This window comes from Ailuropoda melanoleuca, chromosome X, assembly GCF_002007445.2.
Source record: "Ailuropoda melanoleuca isolate Jingjing chromosome X, ASM200744v2, whole genome shotgun sequence".
Classification (NCBI taxonomy): Eukaryota; Metazoa; Chordata; class Mammalia; order Carnivora; family Ursidae; genus Ailuropoda; species Ailuropoda melanoleuca.
In genome coordinates this window covers 13,350,945-13,363,306 of record NC_048238.1, presented here as the reverse complement: position 1 = coordinate 13,363,306, position 12,362 = coordinate 13,350,945, and the positions used below count along the sequence as shown (strand labels likewise).

The following is a 12,362-nucleotide window of genomic DNA, read 5'->3' as shown; positions in this document are numbered from 1 at the left end:
CTCTGCGCAGCCCGAGCCCTCTGGAGTTCACCCTGTCCCTTCCACCTCTCCGGCTTCCCCTTCCAGTAGCCCCTGGTGCTGCTACTCTTCCTTGCACCTGCCCACTCCCCGACCCCATGCCCTTGCGGGTCCTCCTGCTTCCAGATTCCTCTCCCTGGCAGGGTTGGTAGAACACCTGTGAGCAACCCCTTCTCATTTGATCTCCACGACACCCTGGCTGCTTTGTGATTTTACCGATGCTCCCCCGATCCACTCAGTTCTTTCCAATCCACCCTTCTCTCCACTACACTGAGAGCAGCTCCCTGTTTAACTGTTTCATGGGGGACTGGTTTACGAACTTCCACTCATTTACGAAGTTCACGAGGAGGAGGGCAGTTATGTCTGAGAAGTAGATTTTCTGTTCCCCCAGTAGCTTCAGCAAGGGGAGAGGAAACTGATGTGGCTTGCCGTCTGATATGTGCTCATCTACTCTTGATAAGGTTATTCAAATTTGTGTGGAACTTTTTTTTCATAGATTCACATATTATATGAGAATAACTTAAAGTGAGAAAACCCCCAAGGCCCTGAATTCAATTCAATAACTATATCTTGAGTGCCTCCTGTGTGCCACAGGCACTGCGCTGCGGGCTGCAGACGCAGTCGGGCGGGCGGAAAGTGTGACGAAAGGGAACGTGCGAGGTGTCGAGAAGGCTGGCAGGAGAGAAGGGGAACCCAGGTGTCTTGGGTGTCCAGCATCATTCCCGTGAGGTTAGAAGCATATCTTAGAAAAATGCCTTCTTGAAGAAGAATAAGACCAGGAATATGAGTTTCTCCTTTATGGATGAGAAGCAGCTTCTAAGGAGTATAAAGCTTCCTAGTAAGAATGAAATTTAAAAAGGAAAAGTTTCAACACATTTCTCTACTTTCTCTGGATAAGAAACCATTGTTCTCTAAGTGATTTTTTTCTTTAAGAATATAAGGATTTTTTCTCTTCTTGGATATTAGCAGTGACTCTTCAGCTTTCTGATGTTTTCAAATCCTTTGAAATTTGGTTCTAATAGTTGCCTAAGGGACAAAAAAAATGGTTAGTGAGAAATGTAATGTTTTAAAATTGTATCTTCTGTAAAGGGTTCAGTGCTCATCGTACTAAGCTTTTAGAAAGGACCCTTGTGTTCAAAATACTGAAAATTTTGATCTGTCTTGATAGAAATAAGACTGAGTTAGGGTTTGTTTTTCTTTACAGTAGGCATAAAACTAACGTCGGTGATTTTCATGAATCTTAAACCACACTAAGAGCTTGTTGCCTAGTTAATATCTTTGGCCTACTTTGGGGGCGCCTGGGTGGCGCAGTTGCTAAGCGTCTGCCTTCGGCTCAGGGCGTGATCCCGGTGTTATGGGATCGAGCCCCACATCAGGCTCCTCTGCCGGGAGCCTGCTTCTTCCTCCCACTCCCCCTGCTTGTGTTCCCTCTCTCGCTGGCTGTCTCTATCTCTGTCAAATAAAAAAAAAATATATATATATATATAAAATATCTTTGGCCTGCTTTGAAAAAATTTTTTTTAAATAGCTTTATTGCGATATAATTTATATACCATACGATTCATCTGTTAGAAGTATACAATTCACTGTTTCTTATTGTATCCAGCGTCGTGCAACTATCACCACAGTCACTTTTTGAACATTTTTGTCACTTCAAAAAGAATCCCGGTTTCCTTTAGCTATCACTGCCCCCCCACCACAGCCCTCAGCAGCCATTAATCTACTGTCTCTACGGATTTGTCTGTTTTGAACGCTTCATATAAATGGAACCATAGGATATATGATATTTTGTGTTTGACTTCTTTCCTTTACCATCATGTTTCAAGGTATATGCACACTGTAGCATGTCTCGGTACTTCATTCCTTTTCGTGGCTAAATACTAGTTCACGATATGGTTAGAGTACACTGTGTTTATGCGTTCATCAGTTGATGGACATTTGGGTTATTTCCAGGCCTGCCTTAAATTTAAACTGTGCTTCCTAGTTTGTGAAACTCGTGAGTATATGAACCTGTGATCCCCAGGAGGCATAGAGTTTTGCCCTCCCACTTGCGCCAGGCCTTCCACGGTTCTCCAAAAGGGTCATGTTGGAGATAAGAGACAAGAATATGACCACTGTGCATGGCTCTATTGAGTGTCATAAAAATATAAGAACAAATAGCACTGAAGTATTTTGTGGGTTTCTCCCCCCTAGTTGGCATATTTCTTTTGCAGGATTTTTTTTCTCTAGTCAGGCCATTACTTTTTTAGTCTTTTTTTTTTTTCCTATTCAGCACATTTCTGCAAGATGGTAGGAACAAAATACATTTGCCTATACATAGCTTCTGAAAATCATGTATAGTTTTGATGGAAAGCATTTGATGCTATTCATTCCTTATTTAAATTTGATTTATGGGCCAGTGATTGCAATGCCCTGGACTAAATGGAAAAAGAGAAAAATAAAGGTGTTTTTTTTTTTTAGTAAAAGAGAATGCTTTGAAATAGGACCAAAGCCTAAAGATATTGGTAGACACGATGGCTGGATTACTAAAGTGATTCTAATTTTTATATTCATCAGGAACAAATTCCTCTTTTTTTCTTAGTCACCTGTTAGTTCCTTAAGGTTCATGAAAACTAGAAATTTGTTTTTTTTCTTTTTTTTCAACCACTTTACTGAAGCATTATTGACATATAGACAGCTGTACATATTTCACGTATGCAATGAGATGAGTTGAATTTGAGTTTTCTAAAGTGGAGATTACAGGTATAAATTGATTTGGACCAAAGTACTAATCATCATTTGCTCTGTTTGTAAGAAACATGTTCCCAGAGGCTCACTCCTGTGCTGCGTTCTGGATATGTGTGCTGTCCTCGCCTACAAAGGCTTTTTCTTATTAAAGGACTAAGGACAGTGTGTGGGGAATCGTCAAAGCTGGTTCACAGGTCTTCACAAATAAGATATTTTTTCTGTAACACTTCATCTTAGTGATGTTTTCAAAACTTTATCTATCATGCTTAGTTTTTATATAGCCTTTTGTAGAAGGTTGTTTCGTGTACCTAGTCTTCATGTTTATTACTTGGGCATATAATATTTCATTGAATTAAGGAACCATAATCTACTGATTGATTTCTTACTGCTAAACATAGCAGGTTGTTTCCAACATTTTGTTAAAAAAATGCTGATGCAGACATCTTGACACAGTGTTTATGTTCTTTTGATTGTTTCCTTAGGGTAGATTTCCAGGAGTCGGACTATTAGGTCAAAGGGTATGAACACTTTTATGACTGATAATTCTGCCGGATTGTTTGAAGGAAGAGGTGAACCAGTTCATAGTGATGTTAACTATACTGTACTGTTCTTGCTTTCTCTAGTCTTTTTGCTAGTATTTTTATTATTTTCTTTTTGCTCTACTAGCAAGAACAAAAAGGTCCCTTTATTAGTGTACTCTATTTTGCATTTCTTTTCATTACTACAAAGTGGAAAGTTCCCCCCCTAAAATGTTGATTTACTTGTGTATATACTGCCCGTGTTCCCACTAACACTTAAACATGGGAAGGGAGGGATCTACCAGCCCAAAGTCTATAACCTAAATGGCCTAAACCAGGGGTTTATAAACTTTCTCTGTAAAAACCCAGATAGTACATATTTTCAGCTTTGGGGGGGTCACATGGTCTTTGATGCAACAGCTCAACTCTGCCATTGTAGTGTAAAAGCAGCCATAGGCAAATATGTAAATGAATGAGTGTGGCTACGTTCCAATTTATATCACTTTATTTATGGGCACTGAAATGTGAATTTCATGTAATATTCATGCGTCATGAAATATCATTCTTCTTTTGATTTTTTTTCAACCATTTGAAAATGTAAAAACCATTCTAGGGGCGCCTGGGTGGCACAGCGGTTAAGCGTCTGCCTTCGGCTCAGGGCGTGATCCCGGCGTTATGGGTTCGGGCCCCACATCAGGCTACTCTGCTATGAGCCTGCTTCTTCCTCTCCCACTCCCCCTGCTTGTATTCCCTCTCTCGCTGGCTGTCTCTATCTCTGTCAAAATAAATAAATAAAATCTTAAAAAAAAAACAAAACATTCTAAATTTGAGGGCTAAACAAAAACAGGGGAAACCTGTTTTGCCTCAGAGTTGCCCTGGCTTGCCAAANGAAAAAACAAAACATTCTAAATTTGAGGGCTAAACAAAAACAGGGGAAACCTGTTTTGCCTCAGAGTTGCCCTGGCTTGCCAAATCGTGGTCTACACAAAAGCAGCACAGACTGAATGAAGCGTAAGGCCCAGGCAGTGAGGCTGTTACCCTCCTGGGGAGCGTTCAAGGACATCTCCCATCTTGTCCACTTGCCTGCCTAAATATCCTATTTAGTGACAGAATGAGGTCAAGAGGGCTTTCAGAAGCCATTTGACCCAATCAATATTTTTCAGCAAGGAAATGCAAGGCACAGGGGGGAAGTGGCTCATGGTCAGTGGGTGGTCAGAACAGGCCTGGACCACTCTTCTTACATGGTTCCTAGTCTTCTACTCCAACAGATGGCTCTGGCTCCACAGCCCACCATGACAATCACTCTCCAAAAATGCAACTCTTAAAACATGCATTTTGCTATTGTTAAACTCTGATCAACAGCTCTACCCTTCAGATATGTATATTTCATTTCATGTAAATTACACCTCAATTTTCCAAAACAACATTTTATCTGCATACATAGATGGCAGGACTTGTCTCATAGTGAGACCATTACTTGGTTGATTAACTCATTAGATGACATCTGAAAAGCAGGGAGAAATTGTGCAGAGCAGGCAAGTATTAAATGGGGTGTTTTCAAGAGTGAGAAATCTGGAAAGAGGTATGGTTAGAGATAGAGTGGGTCAGGCTCAGGTGAGAGAGGAGCCTGGGAAAGCACTGGGGAACTTTGTTATGAAAGGGTTTTGAGACTCCAAAAATAAACTTTATCATTTTGCTTGTGGCACTCAACTGAGTGTGAGAGATGGGAACATAGCAAAGTACAAAACAATTCAGACAAGGTTCAGAGCTTATTAAGGGGATGGCTGACAACTTGTTTGATGGTTATTGTTTCCAAAATATTACAGTCCCCAGGCGTAATTTTTTTGGTCAGGTCCCAGACATGTTGCTGAGAAATCCGGAAAGGAAGCATGTCTTTGTTTGTGCTGAGTGTGGTTTTCAAACCTAACTGCCACCTACCAGAAAGAATATGCTTTTTGAGGGGCTCCTGTGTGGCTCAGTTGTTAGGCATCTGCCTTCGGCTCAGGGCGTGGGATTGAGTCCCTCATCAGGCTCCTGTGCGGGGAGCCTGCTTCTTCCTCTCCCACTCCCCCTGCTTGTGTTCCCTCTCTCTGTCTCTCCCTCTGTCAAATAAAAAAATAAAATCTTTAAAAAAAAAAAAAAGAATATGCAGTTTGGACCATGCGGGTAGCATGTTTTAATGCTGCCCAATCAGGTGTGTGTATGCACTGGTAGGAATGCTAGAGTCAAGTCACTTTAAAGCAATCTCATATTTGATATGCAGTTTGAGAAACTCTGTGCAGTGTATCCAGCTGGAGACCAGGCCCTTGTGACTTTCCATCAGAGTTCTGAGAAGATGACCCTCATCCTCAGGGAAGACAACAAGGGGACAGTGAGACTTGATACAGGCAGACATCAGCAGACAGTGGAGGATGGGGAGAGCTCCTCAGGATGATGCTGGCAGGAGTGTGCCAGAGTCTAGGCTGGAGGAGGCCATGGCCAATGGAAATTGAATGCTTTAGGAAAAGACTTAATTCCTTTTGGGGTTGTTCTCTGCATTTCCTCATAATAAGGGGGAGGACTTGGCTAAAACACTTGGTTCTGCCTTATTGTAAGAGAAAAAGGGTTTTGTTCTGAGAGAACAGGCAACAGGACAATTAGGGAGGTATGGAGTGAGTCCCAGTGTTAAGGATCTGGGTTAAATTCATGGTGTTGGAAATGCAGAGTGGTCAGTCTCAAATTTGAAGGAACTGAAGGAAAAGGGGATAAGGTGGAACAAATTTTCACTGGCTAGAGAAATTGCTTTTGCTTTCTTATCTCTTATCAAGGCATTGATAGAGAAAAACAGCTTCTAGTTCCTGGTGTGGTTAGATTGTTAGGAAGTTTAAGAAAATAATCATGCCATACAAAAAGCCTTGGCTCAGTTAATGAGGTGATTTACAGAACAGTTTAAAAGAGGTCACCAGGGATTTAGGGACGCTGCAAGTCCATGCCATGGTAATTTGTCGTGCTGAGACCGATGGGAAGGGAGTGTGGTAGGCCTCCTGAGCCGGAGTGCGCCAGCTGGCCAGCCTCCCCTCCTCCCTGCTGATGGTCCATGCCGCAGGGTAGCTCTCTCCCTGTTCCTTCTTGCCTTTTGCTGGGGAAACCATTCTGTAAGTTGTATTTGTGGGTATGGGGGCTTACAGGTCTGGGACATGACATAGCTCCTTTAATCATGACAACAGGAGACATTTATATGTCGCTTACTGGACAGGCTCAGTGCCGAGCACTTCACCCATGCGAGCTAGTGGAGTGGTGAACAGCCCAGCCCCACTGCCCCAGCCCCAGCCCTCCGTCCCTGGCTGTGTAGCAACTTAGCGCACTACACTGCAGTTTCCGCATCGGGAAGACGGGTATTAGAGTGCCTCCTGCCTCAAGGGGTTCTTGTGAGGGTTAAATCAGTTATACCTGTGAGTCGTTCAGTGCCTGGCACAGAAAAAGCACTATTCAATGTGGCTGTTAGGGTCATTAATGTGAAGGGTGTATTGTTAATACAATGAGACCTGTGAGTCTCTCAAAGCTCAGGGTATGACATGATCCAGTAATTCCACTACCGGGAATTTACCCAAAGAAAATGAAAACACTAATTTAAAAAATATACATGCACCCCTATGTTTATGACAGTATTATTTACAACAGCCAAATTATGGAAGCAACCTAAGCGTCCATCGATTGATGAATGGATAAAGAAGTTGTGGTATGTACACACACACACACACACACACACACACACACACACACACTGGAATATTACTCAGCCATAAAAAAGGACGAGATCTTGCCATTTGCAACAACATGGATAGATCTAGAGGGTATTATGCTAAGTGATATAACTCAGGCTGAGAAAGACAAATACCATATGATTTCACTCATAATGTGGAATCTAAAATACAAAACAAATGAATAAATAATGAAAAGCAGAATTATATCTATAAATACAGAGAACAAACTGATGGTTGCCAGAGGGGAGGGGGTGGGGGTATAGGCAGAATGGGTGAAGGGCAGAGGGAGGTATAGGCTTCCAGTCATGGAATGAATAAGCCATGGGAATAAGTAGAGGGAGTGTAGTCAGTGGTATTGTAATGGTGTCGTATGGTGACAGGTGGTAGCTACACTTGGGGTGAACACAGCATAACATAAGAGATATTGAATCACTATGTTGTACTCCTGAAATGAATGTAACATTGTATGTCAGTCAGCTATACTAAAAAAATTTTTAAAAATACTAAAAAGAATGGGGTCCACTAGGACAGGGGGAGGGGTGAAGGGGAGAGCCTGAGGAGAAGGGGAGCAGGCATCCCCCTTGCCTTACACGTTCTCTCCAGTCCCTCTGTTCTGGGCTCCTTGCTCCCTTCGTGCTAATATGGACTAGCAGAAGCATACAAATAATCTAAGAAAAGAGATGTTAAAAATGGGATAAGAATACTAAGTCAGGGTGGGGGGAAAGAACTACAAACAATGAAAAAAAATGTAACGCCGTAATGTGAAGTTAAAGGCAAGGATTCACATTTTAAAACTAGAAAATTAGCATTTTTTTTTTAAAGATTTTTTATTTTTTTTATTTATAAGACAGAGATAGAGACAGCCAGCGAGAGAGGGAACACAAGCAGGGGGAGTGGGAGAGGAAGAAGCAGGCTCATAGCAGAGGAGCCTGACGTGGGGCTCGATCCCATAACGCCGGGATCACGCCCTGAGCCGAAGGCAGACGCTTAACCGCTCTGCCACCCAGGCGCCCCAAAAAATTAGCATTTTTATACTAGCAAATTGAGATAAAAGCAGATCACAAAAAATAAAATTAGGGAAAGAGGAGGACTTTAGATGCTTTAAAGAAATGTTTTGGGGCTCCTGGGTGGCTCAGTTGTTAAGCATCTGCCTTCGGCTCAGGTCATGATCCTGGGGTCCTGGGATCAAGCCCCTGCTCAGTGGGGTGTCTGCTTCTCCCCTTCCCTCTGCCTGCTGCCCCCCCCACTCGTGCTCTCTCTCTCCCCATCAAATAAATAAATAAATAAATAAAATCTTAAAAAACAAAAAGAAATGTTTTATAAAAACTGAAGAAGCAGTATGTCAAAATCCAAAAGTAAAAATAAAGAAGGAGAAAGATGGTGGCTGGCCCCAATTACACACTTTCTAAGCATCAATAATGAGGACGGTCTGTGCACTGTTTCAGTTATTCCTTTCAACACCCTTAGGAGCCGGTCGGATTTTGCATGAGAGAGAAAGGCATCTTAGCCAGCTTAAGTCATTTGTTAGAAAGTCACTCATCTCATTTCTGAGCCTGAACTCTTGACCACCTCACTATATCAAATAGCTGGACCTTAATTAAAGAGGGAATAGAAAGACCCAGACAGCTCGCAGAGCTGAAGGCTGCCTTGTGCTGAGAGCCCCAAGACAGGGTTCCACAAGTCTCAGGAGGAGTGTCTTGTGGGAGAAGAGCAGGGAGTGCAGAAAGTGAAGACCCCACCTCTGGCTTCTGAAAGCCAGTCTGAAACCACATGCTTGGCTTGAGGAGGGACACACGGGCTGAATCAACATCGGACTGAGCAGCTGGGCCGGTAGCACTGGGCTTGGAACATACACGAGTCAAACAGCCAGGTGTAAGAAATGCCACAGCTTAAGCGCAACAATCAGTGGCAGCTACGGCAGGCCTTAGAGTTAGAGAGGCGGTAGAGAGTGGTGGGAACTGGGGCAAATTGACAAGCCCTTGACCCATCAAAGGAGTGACTGCTAAAACTGATAGTTGCATGAAGAACTGTGGATTCACTGTTGCCAGTCTTCTAAATTTTCAAGAGAATCTGGATCTGGAGTTTTATGACAAATCTCCTGGTTTCTAAATGTTGGCAACTTATTCAAAGTTTTAAAGCACTGTGTTGGCCAACACCATGCAAGCCAAATACACCAAATATCTGTACCCTGGGCAGCGTCTTGGGAACTCTGAATTAGATGAACACCAGCAGACCCTTGCACATACACAGAGAACTCTAGCCCCGGTAGTGCCTAATTAGCACAGGGCACGGTTCTGGGCAGTCTTAAAAGTGAGTCAAATTAAGACATTGGTGCAGCAGTTAAAAGATGTTTGGGCAAAGGCAAGGCAGTTCTGCCTGGAGGGAAGAGGTAACGAAGCCTACTGGGTAATGATTTTACCTTTTGGATGTGCCATGGGTGATTTCTTCTAGCCCCCTGGAAATAGGAAATGTGCAGCTCAGGTGAAAGATAAGGATCAGAAGGTACAAAATGGGAGTCAAGAGTATAGGGGGGATGGCTTTCAGGAGTGAAACTGGGGGAAGAAGGGAGGCTACAGCTCTGGGCAGGTGTCCCCAGTTGAGGATGAAGAGCTGGTAAATGGGGCAAGGAGAATGCACAGAGGAGCTGTGGTGACAGATGGGGAAAGGGGAGTCACTCAGGTCCCAACTGAAGACACATCTGCTGGGTTTTTTGAGAGCAGTGCAGTAAAATAACAGGGACAAAAGCCAAGTTGCAAAGGATGGGGATGGGAAGTTTGGATAAAGGGTAAGTTAGGGAAAGAGGGAGTGGTGGGGACAAGAATGGGGCTGTATAGCCTTTACTTTTTCAAGTTTTAATTGTGGTAGAATACATGTAACATCAAATTTACCGTCTTAACCATTTAAAAAATATTTTATTTATTTATTTGTCAGAGAGAGTATAAGCAGAGGGAGGGTCAGAGGGAGGGGGAGAAGCAGGCTCCCCACCGAACAAGAAGCCCAAGGTGGGACTTGATCCCAGTACCCTAGGATCATGACCTGGCCGAAGGCAGACGCTTCACTGACTGAGACACCAGGCGTCCCCCGTCTTAACCATTTTTAAGTGTCGAGCTCAGTAATGTTAAGCATATTTACATGGCTGTGCAACCAATCTCCCGAACTTTTTCATCTTGCCAAACTGAAACCCCGTACCCCTTTAATAACTTTCTACTCCCCCTGCTGCAGCCCTTGGCAACCATCATTCTGCTTTCTGTCTCTCTGAATTTGACTACTGTAGGGGCCCTGTGTTAAGTGGAATCATCCAGTATTTGTCTTTTTGTGACTGGTTTATTTCACTTAATGTAATGTCCTCACGGTTTATCCATGTTGTAGCACGGTCAGGATTTCCTTCCTATTGAAGGCTGAATAATATTCCATTGTATGGGTAGACCATTCTTGTTTATCCATCTTCTGTCCATGGACGTTTGGGTTGCTTCCACCTTTTAGCTTTATATAGCTTTTTGAAGGGGAAATTTTGGCTCGGAAAAGCAGAGAAAAATCAATCAGGTTTAGTTGCTAGGATTACTAATATGTGGGTGGGGGTGGGCAGGACTGTGCATGGGTTAAGAATATATCATGTAGGAGACAGAATAAGCAAATTAGAGAAGGAGATGGTGGGTACTGGCAGTGTTTTTGTTTCTCAGAGCCCTATTGTACACACTGTTGGTGTCTTGCTGCCTACTTTGGGACATTTTGTAGGTCCTAAGACTTCTTTCTATCAGTTGCCTTTCTTTAAAGCTCTGCAGACACTTGCTTCTTTTTATTTTTTTTTTAAGATTTTATTTATTTATCTGAGAGAGAGAGTGTGCACACGAGCAGGGGGAGGGGCAGAAGGGGAGGGACAAGCACACTCCCCACTGAGCGGGAGCCCAATGACGCAGGACTCGATCCCAGGACCCCCAGATCACGATCCGACCGGAGCCCAAGGCAGATGCTTAACTGACTGAGCGACCCAGCACCGCCCCACCCCCACTTGCTTCTTAAGGGAACATTAAGCTTGTGTGTAGTTAATCTCTGTTGCATTTGATTTTGTCTCCAGAAAGACTAGGATAGAAAAGAAGGCTGTGCCGTTTTGTTGAGGATTTCCCCCTGTGCCTAAGATCATTGCATGGCACGAGTGCTTGATAAATACATCCAGAGACTTGCTCCTCACAACATGGTGTATCTACCCCTCAGACTTTTCACTCCACACCTGGATTCACTCTGCAGTCAGCAGCAGCTAGCATCTTGCCTTGTCACTGGTTCTCTCTGATCGTCCTCCTACAGCACTTTCAGTGACAGTGTGGATCAGGGAGTTGCTCGTGGTGCTTTGTAAAAACCCACATGCCCAGGCCGTCCCCTGAGAGTAACCAAATCAGAATTCCTGGGGCCAGGGCCCTGGAATGAGTATTCTTGGTTTTATTTTGTTTTTAAGGTGTTTTCAAATAGAATTAGACTGGTAACATTCTGAGCTGATTCTCAGCATAGAGTTATAAAGGATTTTAATTTTGTTCATGGATATGGCAATGGATTAGTTTTGTAAATTCATTCTTGACAGATTTGTAAGTGATCAGGTAAGAATTTGAGTGCACGAAACAACATTTCCTAAGTTCTGAAAACGTGTTTCATTATATACTATAATATATATATATATATAATATATACATATAAAGGGAGAGAGAGAGAGGGAGAGGGAGAATGCTCCATTCGTTAAACAAATGTTTATTAAGTACCTGCTTATGTGGTAGACACTGGTTGCAAGAATTGAGGGGATGGGTCCTTATCTTGTCCATTATCTTGCCGAGCTTATGTTCTGGCTTCCATTCTTTCTATTTGGATTTCATAGTCTAGAGATAACACTAGCAGTCACATGGTTTACTTACTGTTCCAAGTGCTTTGATCCTTGCAACAACCCTATGAAATAGGACTGTCACAATCCCCATTTTACAGATGAAGAAGCTGAGGCAGAGAGGTGAAATAACTTGCCCAAGCCACACATCCATTCAATGGTGTAGGTGGCCTGGTTCCAGAGTCACTCCACCACCCCTGTCTTCCTGTCACCTTTGAGATATCTTAGCAACCACAAAATCTGCCTTAAGCCAGGCAATATGCGCAGGCCATTCAGTTTCAAAAGGTCGCCCTATATCCTGCTGGCCCTGTTGACTCGAGGATATAATTCCTTATATCCTCATTTCAGAGATGTTTGCCGTTTTCTTCACCATCTGTTAATATTGGCAGGCTCTATTATTGGGTTTCTAAGTCATCCGTTGTAATGCAGAAAGCAGAGAAGAAATTTTGGACCATAGGAGGAAAAGATCAATCACAAAGTCAGAGGTCATAA

General features: G+C 43.1%; 1 protein-coding gene across 3 annotated transcripts in view; it reads left to right on the top strand.

Moving 5' to 3' along the window:
• The window catches only part of CTPS2 (CTP synthase 2), a 97,413-nt gene that overhangs the window by 61,788 nt on the left and 23,263 nt on the right, over positions 1-12,362 (top strand). The gene's annotated exons all lie outside the window — the stretch shown is intronic.